At 51.9% G+C, this 14,168-nt stretch overlaps 1 protein-coding gene across 2 annotated transcripts in view; it reads left to right on the top strand.

Annotated features, from left to right (window-relative positions):
- Positions 1 to 13,240: 13,240 nt before the first annotated feature.
- Positions 13,241 to 14,168, top strand: part of NSD1 (nuclear receptor binding SET domain protein 1) — a 167,199-nt gene continuing 166,271 nt past the window's right edge. Inside the window, exon 1 of one of the 2 annotated variants that reach the window (XM_070570273.1) lies at positions 13,241 to 13,372. The gene's annotated coding sequence lies outside the window, so the exon portion shown is untranslated. The remainder of the gene's footprint in view (positions 13,373 to 14,168) is intronic. The other variant, XM_070570263.1, reaches the window with a different exon arrangement.

Here is a 14,168-nt window from a genome sequence, read left to right as displayed (position 1 = left end):
CCTCTTCTGTGCCAGGCACTATGCAGACATTCATTCCTACATGAATTCAGCCCGGTAATGAGGCACCACTGTGTGCTGGACACAGGAGACACAGTACTCCCAAGCTTTCAGCATACAGCAATAAAGAAAGATATTTATATGTTTATTTTATATATAAACATATATTTAAATATATACTTATAAATGAGCACGCAGCTTACTAAATATTTATTGAATGAATGACCTACCTTGACCTGAGCTACCCCTGAGACATGGGGAGTGAGTTTGGAGCTGGAGATTGAGATTAGGGCGTGCTGGCATTCAGGGGACGCTAGTGACGAGCGGATGAGCTCCCTCAGGAAGACAGGCAGGGGCGTTGGGAATTTCCTCTTAAGAGTGGGGAGACTACACCGTGTGTGGGCTGCTGGGAAGGAGCGAGAAGACAGGAAGGGCTGGAGCTCCAGAGGAGCGAGAGGAGAAAGATGCACAAACGTGGAGGAGCATTAGGGCGGGACCCAGAGCCCACGAGGAGGACCGGCGCAGTTCTCTTCCGTCTTTCTCCGAGCGTCGGGGCAGGGCTGGGGACGAATTCAGATAAAGAGGCGCAAAGGGCCAGTGGGGTCGCTAGCTGGATCTGGGGCACCCTACACATTACCAGGCCTTGCGGCCTTTTCCCGGCGCGGCCCAGCACCCAAAGAGTGCCTTTCGGAGGCCCCGGCCGGCAGCGCGGACCACGGCCCACGACCCACCGCCCGGCCGCCGCCGCGGAGCCGGCGGAGCCACGTGACCGAGCCGGCCAATCGGAGGCGCTCTCCCAGGAGCGCGGCCCCCGGGACGCCCGGGCGGAAGCCGCGGTGGCGCGGGGCCAGCGGCGGGGCGGGCCACGTGCGGGCTGCGGGCGCTCCCTCCCTCCGCCCAGCCGGGTTCCCACCCTTCCGGCTGCCACGACCCCGTGTCATTTTGCTGAATCCCCCTTTTCTGTCCCGCCGGCTTCTGGGGTTCGGCCCGGTCATTCCGTCCCGGTCCCCCTGTCTTGACAGGTCCAAAGCGATGATCTGGAGGGAGACAAAACCAAGTTCAACTCACTCCCTCACCATGTGACCTACGACAGATGTGTAATTTACTTGAGCCGCAGGCTCCTTATCTGTAAAATGGAACCTACCTCGTGTTTTTATGAGGATTGTAAAGCCCAGTACCTGGCACACAGTGAGCTCCCCCAAAATGCTGGTTATATTTTTTATGATTGTTGATATTCCTACCCTCCAGGAACTCACAATCGTCACACACAGCCTTGTGTTAAGGCTACTTTTTTGGGGGTTTTTTTGATGAGGAAGATTGTCCCTGAGCTAACGTACACTGCCAATCTTCCTATTTTTTTTCTTCTTCTTCTTCTTCTCCCCAAGGGCCCCCAGTACACAGTTGTGTATTCTAGTTGTAGGTCCTTCTGGTTGTGCTATGTAGGACACTGCCTCAGCATGGCTTGATGAGCAGTGCCATGTCCATGCCCAGGATCCAGACCCACGAAACCCGGGGCCACTGAAGCAGAGCATGCGAACTTAACCAGGCCACAGCGCAAGCCCTGCCAATCTTCCTCTTTTGGCTTGAGGAAGATTGTCCCTGAGCTATCATCTGTGCCAATCTTCCTCTACTTTGTGGGACTCCCCTACCACATGGCTTGATGAGCAGTGTGTAGGTCCACACCCAGGATCAGATGGAGAACTCCCCCCACCAAAGTGGAGTGGGCAAACTTAACCACCTTGCCACTGGCTTGACCAAGGCTACTTTTTTTTTTTTAAGATTTTATTTTTTTCCTTTTTCTCCCCAAAGCCCCCCAGTACATAGTTGTATATTCTTTATTGTGGGTCCCTCTAGTTGTGGCACATGGGACGCTGCCTCAGCGTGGTTTGATGAGCAGTGCCATGTCCACGCCCAGGATTCGAACCAAAGAAACAGTGGGCCGCCTGCAGCAGAGTGCGCGAACTTAACCACTCGGCCACAGGGCCAGCCCCCTAAGGCTACTTTTTAATCCTATTCCCTTATTAGAAAGTGAATTGCTTCTCAACAGGGATGCGCCCATATGCCTTTTTAGTCTTGCAACTCCAAAATCCCTTCACTTGGTCTAACAAGGGTAAGTTTAACCTACAGAAACAGTAGTAGGATGGAGTATATAGCGCAGTAAACCTCAGCAATTAGATAGAGATATGTATAAGGCAACAGAGTGTACTGGAAAAACATAGAAGGCTGCCACATACCAGCTCTGTGACCTCAGGCAGATCTTGACCGCTCTGGGCCTCATGAGAACAGTAATCATGACTATCACCACTGCAGGACTCACCAGGTGCCAGGCACTATTGGAAGCTCATATTAACCCTCAACAACCCCACTTTACACAGAGGACACACAGGCACAGAGACATTCTGTAACTTGCCTAAGGTTACACAGCTATTAAGTGGCAGAGCTGGGGGTTGGAACCAGGGTCAGTCTGTGCTCCTAACTTTGCTGCCTCTCATATGCCAGCAAAGGCAGCTGGTACACTGAAGACCCCACACATAGAGCTATGGGGAGGGCTAGGGCTAACAGGGCAAGGGCTTCTGCATCCAGGAGCCAAAGGAGGCCAGTGTGGCAGAAGAGTGGAGAAGGAGAACAGGGTGGACGATGAGACAGCACTTGTGCACAGGACCAATCTCACAAGGTGTCCTCGGCCACGGTGAGGAGTGGGTGGCAGCACATGGGAAGCATGTGATGGAGTGTTCTGGGGGTGTTTCTGACGCCTCATTGCCCCAGGCCTGGGGTTCAGAAGGCAGCAGGGGCCTCTCTCTTACTATGGTTTAGCCTGGAGACCAGGGCCCATCACAGCCCGAAGCCCCCTGCCTGCCCCCTGGGCTCCATCTTGGGCAGGGCTGGAGATGCCCCCACCTTAAGGCCCCCCTAACTCCTCATTTCTGGTCTCATCCTTTACCTTAGGCTCATTAATACGACTACTTAGACAGGCCCCCGAAACCAACCGCATCCTCCCTTGGCTGTCCAAGTACCGCACTTCCAGTTTTGATTTTGGAGATGCCCTGTCATTTAAGGCTCCGCAGTTCTCCCACGGTGCCCGTTATCAACTCTAGACCCATCAACTGACTCTTTTTTTTTTTGGTGGGAGAAGGCAGAGCCTTGGTTGACTCTCAGGCCCCAGTGTTCATCTCATTGTTCCTGTCTTACCACTGACTCCTCTGGAAACTCCCTGGGATTCTTGTCAGATTTCCTGGGTTTTCTCACCCCCTCTCCCACTCCCCCAAAGGCTTCAGGTCCCTTCTCCTCTATGATGACCCTCGAATACCTTCTTTCACCTACTTCTCTCTCCAGATCTTCAAGCCACATGGAAGTCCAACCGTTAGCATGACATTTGCCCCAATGTGCCTGGGGCTGTCCAAACCTAACAGGCCAGAGCACCAGCACTTGCTGTACTTGAAAGCATTCTTGCCAAACACTTTAACCGAATCTAATCAAGCTGCTGACCTAACGTCCAGTTTACAGGGAAATGCAGGGGCAGAGGAACTGGTTAAATGACACCACGAAGAAGCACCAGCCAACTGCAGAATGTGGGGCACCCTTCGGGTAACTGGCCCAGTCATTTCAAAAGTCAAAAGGCACAGAAAACATGGGGTGGGGCATTCCTGATTATTAGCGACTTAAGAGATACAAGGAGCAATACAAGATATGATCCTTGATTAGATTATAGTCCAGAAAAACCATCTGCCAAAGACATTTTAGGGAAATTTGAATATGGAAAGAGCACTAAATATTAGAGAATTATCATTAGGTGGTATTGTGATTATGTAGGAGAATGTCCTCAGGTTTTGGAGAAGTTTGCCTACTGTTGAGGCGAGAAGTATCAGAATGTCTGTTATTCACTTTAAAATGGTTCAGAGGGCCAGCCTGGTGGTGCAGCAGTGAAGTTCGCACGTTCTGCTTCGGCAGCCTGGGGTTTGCCGGTTCGGATCCTGGGTGCGGACACAGCACTGCTTGGCAAGCCATGCTGTGGTAGGCGTCCCACATATAAAGTAGAGGAAGATGGGCACGGATGTTAGCTCAGGGCCAGTCTTCCTCAGCAAAAAGAGGAAGATTCACGGCAGATGTTAGCTCAGGGTTAATCTTCCTCAAAAAAAATAAAATAAATGGTCCAGAAAAAAATAACGCTCTTTATCTAGGAAGCAAATATGTCAAAATGTTAACATATGTTGAATCTAGGTGGTATTGGTTATATTTTTCTTTTTTTGTATGTTTGAAAATGTCACAATAAAATGTTTTTTAAAAACTGAACATATTCCCCCCCTTGCCCTAGCTGTGTTCCTTCTGTCTTTCCATCTGAGTGATGGATGCCTCCAACCCTCTAGCCATCTCATCTGAGCTGGAAATCTGGGCCCCACCTTGACACTTAACACTCCCTCATGCTCCCATCCACTCTCCAGGTCCTGCCCATTCTACCTTCTGAAACTCTTCTTAGTCTATTTTTTTTTCAATTGAGGTATAATTGACATATAACATTATGTTAGTTTCAGGCGTACAATATAAAGATTCGATATTTGTACATGTTGCAAAATGATCACCACGGTGTCTAGTTAACATCCATCACCATACATAGTCACAACATTTTTTTTCTTGTGATGAGGACTTTTAAGATCTGCTCTCTGAGCAGCTTCCAAATATATGACACAGTGTTGTTAACTATAGTGCTCGTGCTGTCCATAACATCCCCAGGACTTGCTCCATCCTTTATCCCCGTTTTCCTGACACTGCTCTGGTTCAGGTCACAGCTACCTCTTGCCTCATGGCCCCAGCATTCTCCCAGGTCTCTCTGCCTCCGCTCTCACCCTCCACATAGTCCCAGGGTCATCATTCTCAATGTTATACCTGATTGTGGCACTCCTCATGCCAGTAGAATTAAGCCCCAATGCCTTGGAGCCCTTCATAGCGGGCCACTGATGACTTCTTAAAACTCTCCTCTCTCTCTTTCAGCCACATTCAAACACTTGGCCTCTTTATCTCCCCTTTATATTTGGGAATATTTTCTAAGACTTCCTGAAGACTTGAGAATGTTACAAATCTGCAGACAAAAATGTGTAGGGGCTGGCCCTGTAGCCAAGTGGTTAGGTTTGTGCACTCCGCTTTGGCGGCCCAGGGTTTCACTGGTTCGAATCCTGGGCGCGGACATGGCACGGCTCATCGGGCCATGCTGAGGTGGCATCCCACATGCCACACAACTGGAAGGACCCACAACTAAAAATACACAACTATGTAATGGGGGGGCTTTGGGGAGAAAAAGGAAAAATAAAATCTTTAAAAAAAAAAAATGTGTAGACAGCAAGTCCAGAGATCAGCCAAGCTCATTGAGGGGTCAGGCATGAGGGTTTGTTTAGCTTGGCCTCACTTCTGCCCCTAAGCTGACCTCATGGCTTACCTTTGCCCCCACTCCACTCATGTTGGCCAGGTGAGATGCCACAGTCATTCCAGCCTCGCGAAGTCACCAACAGGAGATAGCGCTGCCTGACATCCCCTCAGCACCCCACATTGTGCTCTGTGTGTGTCCAGGGGTGGCTGGCACTGAGGGTTTGGAAATGTTGGCTGTAGTCAGGGACCCTGTGCTGTGGCTTCTCTCCTGCCTCTGCCAGTCTGGGCCCCAGGGCCACAGCTTCACGTGCACCCTTTCTAGCACTTTACCTCTTGACCCTTCATCTGGTACTCCTCCCCCCTCGCCCCCAGAACCCTGGAGGGGATCCAGTCGTGAGTGGAAGGTGCCCACCAGTTAGGGCCAACCCTGGGCTCAGGTCACAAGATCACTCACCTGTCCTGAGCTTCCTTGAGCCTGCAGCTCCTCCCTTCCCTCTCACTTCCTACCTCTCCAAGCAAACAGAGGCACTGGGTGGGACCTCCCTCAATTTCCTTCCCTTCCCACTTAAAACATAGCTGAGGCTCCACATTGCCTTTCCCTACACGACTTAGAGGATAAGGGGTTTCTCCTCTGCTGTGGCCCATCCCTCCACCTATGACCCCATTCATACACCCTGCACCTCCTTGACCTCAGTGACCTCTTGGTCCTCTACCTTTAACTTTCCCCCCTCAGTTGGCTTCTTCCCCACAGCACTGTACTCATTCAAGGATTTATTCATTCAATCCACAAATATTTATCAAGCACCTACTCTGCACCAGGCCTTGTCCTAGGCATTGGCAACACAGCAGTGAGCACGTCCTGATCTCTTGGTCCTTCCATTCCAGACAGTGAGAAAGACGGGAATGTGGACAAAAGGAAAAAACCAGGCAATCAGGACTATATAGTACTAGCATAAACAGAGGCTTATAGATCAAAGGATTAGATTGAGAATTCAAAAATAAACCCATGCTTCTATGGTCAATTGATTTTCTGATAAGGGTGCCAAGACCGTTCAATGGGGGAAAGACAATCTTTTCAAAAAATGGTGCTAGGACAACTGGATATCCACACGTCAAAAAGGAAGTTCTTACCTTACACCATAAATTAACTCAAAATGAGTAAAGGTCCTAAATGTAAGAGCTAAAACTATAAAGCTCTTTGGAGAAAACATAGGGGTAAATTTTCATCACCTGGGATTAGGCAATGGTTTCTTAGATATTACCAAAAGCACAGCAACAAAAGAAAGAACAGATAAATTGGACTTCATCAAAATTAAAAATTTTTTATTTCAAAGGACACCATCAAGACAGTAAAAAGACAACCTACAGAATGGGAAAAAATGTTTGTAAATCTTATATCTCATAAAGGACTTGTATCCAGAATACGTGAAGAACCCTTGTAACAACACAAAAAAGACAAACCATCCAATTTAAAAAATGGGCAAAGAATCCGAATAGATGTTTCTTCAAAGAAGATATACAAATGGCCAATAAACACAAGGAAAGATGCTCAACATCATTAGTCATTAGAGAAATGCAAATTAAAACCATGAGATACCTTTTTTTTTTTGAGGAAGATTAGCCCTGAGCTAACATCTGCTGCCAATCCTCCTCTCTTTTTGCTGAGGAAGACTGGCTCTGAGCTAACATCCATGCCCATCTTCCTCTAGTTTATATGTGGGATGCCTGCCACAGAGTGGTGTGCCAAGTGGTGCCATGTCCGCACCCAGGATCCGAACCGGCAAACCCTGGGCCGCTGAAGCTGAACGTGTGCACTCAACCGCTGCACTACCCAGCCGACTCATGAGATACCATTTTTTACCGACTAGGATGACTATTCTCAAAAAGGAAGATGATAAGAAGCGTTGGTGAGGATGTGGAGAAATTGGAATCCTCATACATTGCTGGTGGGACTATAAAATGGTGCAGCCACTTTGGTAACATTCTTCAACAAGTTCCTCAAAAAAGCTAAACATGGAGTTCCCATAGCACCCAGCAATTCTGCAATTCAACTCCTAGGTATTTACTTGAGGGGAATGAAAACATATGTCTACACAAAAACTTGTACACAAATGTTTATAGCAACATTGTTCATAACAGCCCCAAAGTGGAAGTACCCTAAATATCCATCAACTGATGGACGTTGACTAACAAACAAAATGTGGTCTCTCTATAGAATGGAATATTATTCAGCCATAAAAAGGAATAAAGCACTGATACGTGCTACACCATGGAGGAACCTGGAAAACGTTATGCTCAATGAAAGAAACCAGACATAAAAGACCACATATTGTATGATTCCATTTCTATGACATGCCCAGAATAGGCAAATTCATAGAAACAGAGAGTCTATTAGTGGTTGCCAGGGCCTAGGGGGAGGGAGGGAATGGGGAGTGACCGCTAATGGGCACAGAGCTTCTCTTTAGGGTGACGATACTGCTCTGGAATTAGATAGTGGTGATGGTTGCACAACTTTGTGAGTATACTAAAAACCTCTGGATTGTACACTTAAAAGGATGAATTTTATGGTATGTGAATGCAATCTCAATAAAAATAAAATAAAGAAAAAGTAGGAAAAAAATCAGAAAATTTCAGAGAATGGTAATAGCTATAAGTCACTTCAGCAGGAAAATGTGATAGAGTGACCTGGGGTCAGCGGGGGCTCCTCAAGGTGAAGGAGGAGCCAAGTGGGCCCCTCTGAAGAGGGACTCGAGCTGAGAGACGGAAAGAATCTTGGGGAAGCTGGGAGAGGAGTCTTCCAAGCAGAGGGAACAGCAAACACAGGCCCTGAGGTGGCACAGTTTACACAGCAGAGTCTCTTCCGCCTTTAGAAGAAGCCCTCCCTCCCTCGTCCCCTCACAGCTGCTGCCTCCTGCTATATACTGTCACACATTTTCCAGTCATGGTTTTTGCTTAAGGTCTTTGCCTGGGGGATGTGAAGATTTTCCAGATTATTCTGAGCATGGTTGTTTTTCCAATCACAGTTTTTGCCTAAGGTCTTCACCTGGGGGATATGAAGATTTTTCCAGATTGTTCTGAGCATGGCTGGAGTTTAGGGAACAAGTTCCCAGACCTTTAACTTCCATATGGAATCCTTGGTCTGCCTGAGCACACACCTCTCTCCAGGCCCCTTTTCAGAGGGTTTCCTACCCCAGGAGAAAAGCCACATCTCACCCAAATGAATCTCCCTGTGGGGCACCTCAGGAGGGAGGGAGAGCGGGGAGCCTTGGAGCTTCCCAAGGACTTCCCACACCACAAACTCAGGACGAGGCACTGGACTTGTCTGTGGTCCTAGAATTGGAACCCAGCAGGGGACTTGATCAAAAGATGTGGAAGACTTCACTTCACCAAGCCCTTACCCGAGAGTCTCACCTCTGCCTTGTGGTACCTGACTTCCTTTTAGGATTTGTTGAGTGACTACTGGGTATAAACTCTGCGCCACTCCACCACTTGCCAGAGCGGGACCTTTCACAAGCAGCCTCTTCTTCCTCAGCCTCTGTTTTTATCTGCAAAATAGAATAATCTCCTTGCCTTGCAGGGAGCCCCTGAGTGCTGAGTGTAAAGCAGTAACCCTTATGCAGGCCGAAGGCACAGCCACTCTCCTGGCCACAGGCTGCAACCTCCCCCTCCCTCTGACCGCATTCCCCCAGAGCCCAGCATTCTTCTGCTTCTCCCTCCTCCCCTTGGAGCTGACACGTTCAGAAGTGCTTGGCTGGAGGCTGAGGGTTCATCTGACAAAATCAGACACCCAGAGAAGGAGCAGGTTTGGGGGAGGGGAGGGAAGTCTGACATGCTGGGTTGAGGAGGCTGGTGGCATCTGAAGGAGGTATCCGGTGGGCAGCCGCTCTGGGCGGGGCCCTGTGCCAGGCGCTGCCAACACTCACATATTAATCTGCACACCCGCTCCATTTGTGTGGCTCAGGGAGGGGAGGGCACTTGCCTGGTAAGTGGCCTCTCTACGATTGGAACCCACATCTATCTGACTCCAGATCCTGTAGATTCTCTTGTACTTTTTATTTATTTACTTATTTTTTTTTGAGGAAGATTAGCCCTCAGCTAACTACTGCCAGTCCTCCTCTTTTTGCTGAGGAAGACTGGCCCTGAGCTAACATCTATGCCCATCTTCCTCTACTTTATACATGGGATGCCTACCACAGCATTGCTTTTGCCAGGCGGTGCCATGGCCATACCCGGGATCTGAACTGGCAAACCCCAGGCTGTCGAGAAGCGGAACGTGCGGACTTTGCCGTGCCACCGGGCCGGCCCCTCTCTTGTACTTTCTGAAAGTGTCTGACACAGAGGCCTGTGTATTCCCCCAAACATCCCTGAATCCTTTTAGGGAGGGTTTAAGTTTTGCACAAACCATTTGGTCCATAATTTGAAGCATAATTCTTCTGTCTGATGGAGACACAAGCGTGGAGAGGAGGGGAGGAGATAAATCAGGCATTAGGACGTGTTTCTCTAGCACTTACTCTGAGCCTCGATCTTGGGCTTGGTCACTGGAGGTCAGAGAAGCATATGCCCTGAGTCTTGCTGGGACCAGATTTGGAAGTTAATAGTTACTGCAGGGGCTCATTCAGGGAAAAATGGATGTCTTTAGGGGTGGGATCAGGGAAGACTTCCAGGAGGAGAAGTCTTCTAAACTGGGCCCTGAAGGATGAGCAGGAGTTTGCCTGACAGGCTAAAAGGCAGAGGGATAGCAAGAGCACAGGCTGGTTGGAACGCAGCCTGTCCTGGCATAGTGTGTTCCCTGGGCAGCTGCAGAAGTGATGAGGGCAGGGATTAGTGGCCTCCACACACAGGGCTTTCAGAAGAGAATGTTGGAGAGAAAGGACACTTGAAGTGGAAACTGGAGTCCTTGGGGCTGGGGCTGGGGCTTCAGGGTCAGGCGAGCAGACAGAAACCTGGTATTTTGAGTAAGAAGGACACTGCTGGAGGGACGTATGCCGCTTCCGATGTGGCCACGCCTTCCTTGATCTTAAGTGGAAGTCTGATTCAGTCTGGGGAAACCACTGGGTGGGGAGAGAAAAGAAACAATTCCTGGACCATCTGAAGGGATGGTTGTAGTGTTTACCAGCAGCATTTGGGATTAATTACCAAAGGCCTCCATACTTCCTCCAAAACCCGGCTGTCTAGTCAGAAAGCAGATGCTGCTTCTGTCCGGTAGGGATGAAGAGCTTGAAGTGGGAGTTGGGGCTGTGAGTTTGGCCCTGAGCGAGTCACGCTTCCTCTCTGGAAGGTGAGGATAGCAATAGTGCCCACCTCAGAATGGAGTGAGACGGTGTCTTGGAGAGTAGCTGGCACAGAGGAGGTAAAGCCACAATTGTTATTGGAACAAGATAGCCCTAGCATATCCCAGAGGCAAGTCCCTGGGCAGGGCTGTGTTTCTAGAGGAGGTATTAATCTCTTCTGGACACTTCTGGCAGAGTGAACTTTCTATGGCACAGATGCAGTCCTCAATCTGCTCCTTAACCGTCCATGGCTCCCCACTGCCCTCCAGATAAAGCCTAAATTCTTTAATTTGACCAACAGGGCCCTGCAGTCAGGCCCCTGTGGCCTTCCCCATCCCCATCAGAGCTGTCTTACTGTACCCACACTCCCTCTCCCCTGCCCACCACTAGCCTCTGGCCACACTGAACTGTGGTCAGTTCCTCAAAAGCCTGGTCTTTCTTTGGGCTCTTCTGCTGGAACCTCTACCTTGTCCCCTCCTTTCCTGGCTATTCCTACATATCTCCCTCCAGATGCCGCTCCCATGGGAGACCCTCCCTGACTGCCCCGGAGCCCTCTTCAGCTCCCGCAGCACCTCTGGCTTCTCTCTCAGTGCTTTGTCATTACTTATCTGCCTTCCCCACAAGGCTGTGAGGGGGACCTCAATAAACATCTGTTGAATTCATGAATGAGAGGGGGGCAGGTCTCAGAAAAAAGGAGCTGCTATACACTGGCCAAATGTCCCAACAGGTATCTATCTCATCTGGGTAGGAATGACCAGTAACCATAATTTACAGATGAGGAAACTGAGGCTAAGCTACTCTCACTTTGCCCAACACTCAAATTCCTGAGCCCCTGTAGGTGAGACCCTGTGCTAGGGCTTCTCACAGTGTCTGGAGGGTATGCTGGTGAAGAGCAAGGGAGGTGAGGCCAATCACACCACGTGACAGTTAGGGCTCTGAGACTCTGCGGAAAGGCTTGATCTTTTGGACATCGTTTCTTCATTGGGCCACTAAAGGGTTAAAGGAACTAATGTGTGTCAGGTGCTGGGGCAGGACACCCAGCACGGTGTCCAGTACGCAGGACAGACACAGCAAGTATTTACTGATTCTAATCTCTGTCTTAAGGATGGGAGGCACAGGCCCAGAAAAGATCCCTGAGCTGAGACGAGAGGGGCAGGACAGGGCCCTATCCCTTTTGACCCCACTCCAGCAGCCAGTGTCCCTGGGAGATTATACGGCCTGTGGGTCTCCTCAGCCCGGTGCTGGGACACACGAGGTGCTTGGCCAGGGCCTGCTGGACGGGGAGGCTCCAGAGGGCCTGCTGTGGTGGAGACCTCTGCAGCCAAGGTCTACTCTAAGAGGCAGGAAGGCTCCTTGAGGTCACTCCAGGGAGTCCACGAGGTTCTCCCTGGGCTCCCAGTCGTCTCCCTGAGACCTGTCAGAAACCTGTCCACGTCCAGCTGCCTGTCCCCCTTTAGCCCCTACTCCTCTTCCACCGGGGCTGGCAGGCTGGAAAGAGGCGTTTCTGGAGGGCAGTGACGTCCAGAGCTTAGCTCTGGGAGAAACCATTGTCCCAGCCCCTCTTCACACCTTAGCATCTTTCTTGAGGTGTCTTTTCCTGAGGCAGGCATCTCATCCTGTGTTTCCTCAGTGTCTGGTATACCACCTGGGATGCAGGAAAAGGTTGCTGAACAAAGCAATGAACTACATTTCAGCATTCATCAGGTGCTTAGTCTGTACAGGAACCTAACACTTAGCTTTGCCTTACGGGACCCTCACAGCTGCCCTGCGCATTGGAAGCCTCAGGCGAGGAAACTGAGGCATGGAGCTGTTACCTGACTGGCTGAAGGGCATACAGTGGCAGTTCTCAGGCACTTAGGATGGTCTGTGGGTGAGTAAAGGGTTTAAAGGTACCTTGATGAATTGGATCATTTGCAGGGGGATGTCAGTCAGAATGTCAGTCAGAAATGACCAGCTCAAATGAGTAGGTGTGAAGAAGGAACCAGTCAGAGCTTCCCCACTGAACTGCCCAGATGGGGTTAGCAGGAGTGACTCCTCAGAGGAGCAAAGGGCTGGTCCCTCTAGGGCGAGACCCTGAGGTGTAGACCCAGCTCTTCTCTGGCTGATCCTAGCACACAGAACACTGCCAACCTGACTTTGCCCCTGGGAGCCTGCAGGGTACCTCATTTTCTTCAGCAGAGGGAGGGAGGCCCCGTGGGGTCACAGTGCCCCCCTCATCACTCTGGTTCAGGGGGGCTCCTTCCCTCTGAGAAAGCCTACTAGCTGTCTTGGCAGGGTCTGCATCCCCCACTTATGGTGTGCTAAGGATCTGTTGACTTGTGAGTCTCCATGACTGGACTGTGGGCCTTGGAGAGCAGGCGGCTAGGGGCATCCCCAGCTCCAAGCCTACGGGGCCAGTCTTCGGATGAAGGTCGGGGAAGGCTGAAGGATGGGGTTTAGGGAGGCCTGCGCCGCTGCCGCACAGGGCAACGCCGAAAGTGGCCCTTCTCCTAGGTGGGCTCACGGTTAACAGAGAGAAGGGCTGCGGGTAAACACTCCACTGGGGCAATAATTATGCACATTTACTAAGCCCTGGGAGGAATGATAGTCACGTGGCTCTCGAGGGCGGTGCCCTCAGCTTTGCGATGGAGTTAACTCTAATCACAGAAGGCTTTCTGGAGGAGGCGAAATTTTTATGGCGGTCGATTGTGGTTTTCTTGGAATAGTGAGGGTGCGCTTAGCACTCTAGGGACCAGCTAGTTCCCGAGGTGAGCTTTTTGCCAGGGAGCAAGCCCAGGGGGCGACGGGGTCGGGCCGGGTTGGGGGAAGGGCCTGGGGGGCTGGAGTCGCGGGGTCAGGCTGGGCTCGGCTTCCCAGACCTGCCCTTGCGCTGTCTTTGATGACCGGACGCGCCGCCGCCGGCGCTGCGGGGCCCTGAGCGCTGGGTGCAGGCCTCGAGGTCCCAGGCGCCCGAGAGCAGAGCGCCCCAGGCCCGGGATGAGGCCAGCAGGCTTGGCCGCGCCAGCCGGCGGTCCGCCCTCCCAGCGCTGTTCCGCCGGGGTCCCGATGCCCGGACCGCAGGGGCGAGGCGCGCGCTCCCCGGGGAGCAGGGCTGCGGAGCAGGCGGCCTGCGCCGGGCGGCGGTGGCACGAGAGGGCCATCTGCCTGGGTGCCGAGAACTGCAGCGTCTGCGGTGCGAGGCGCGGCCCCTCCGGGCCCCCTGTCCGTCCCCTGCCCCGCGCGCACGCACCTCCCGACGCCCGCCCGCGCCCGCGGCCCGAGTCGCCGTGCCAGGCCCAGACCCAGCCTAGGCGCGGGAGGCGGTGCAGGGATTAGTGGACCCCTCCCCCAGCGCTCCCCTCGCCCCGCCCGAGGCTGCGAGGACCCCTGGGCCCGGGGGTGGGGAGGGAGCTTCGTCCCGGCGGTGCCCGGGCTGGGGACTCGGCCTCCCTGGGCGGGGGCCGCCGGCGGCAGGCCGAGGTGCGGGCGCGCTGTCAGGCGGCTGCCCGGCTCGGGTGCGGGGGGTGGGCTCAGCGCGGGGGTCGCGGGCCTTATCCCCCGCCC

Source organism: Equus przewalskii, chromosome 13, assembly GCF_037783145.1.
Source record: "Equus przewalskii isolate Varuska chromosome 13, EquPr2, whole genome shotgun sequence".
Classification (NCBI taxonomy): Eukaryota; Metazoa; Chordata; class Mammalia; order Perissodactyla; family Equidae; genus Equus; species Equus przewalskii.
Note: the sequence above shows the minus strand (reverse complement) of the source record. Positions and strands in the feature narration are given on the sequence as shown.